This window comes from Salvia splendens, unplaced genomic scaffold (genome assembly GCF_004379255.2).
Source record: "Salvia splendens isolate huo1 unplaced genomic scaffold, SspV2 ctg368, whole genome shotgun sequence".
NCBI classification, from domain to species: Eukaryota; Viridiplantae; Streptophyta; class Magnoliopsida; order Lamiales; family Lamiaceae; genus Salvia; species Salvia splendens.
In genome coordinates this window covers 64800-65000 of record NW_024599013.1, presented here as the reverse complement: position 1 = coordinate 65000, position 201 = coordinate 64800, and positions in this window count along the sequence as shown.

Sequence of the window (201 nt, the reverse complement as noted above, 5' to 3'; positions counted from 1 at the left end):
CGCTTGAGTGTCAAAACCAAGCGGTGGTTGTTTTTCTTTTCCTTGGCTCATCATTGATCGCTTGGAAAACCAAGAAAGAAGAAACTGTATCCAAGTCCAGCACAGAAGCCGAGTACCTTCTGTTGAGTCATTTCTTTTTGCTTATTTATAAGAGTAGTCGCAGACTCAGTCCCAGTTTCGTCCCTGTTGTTCGAGTTGGAA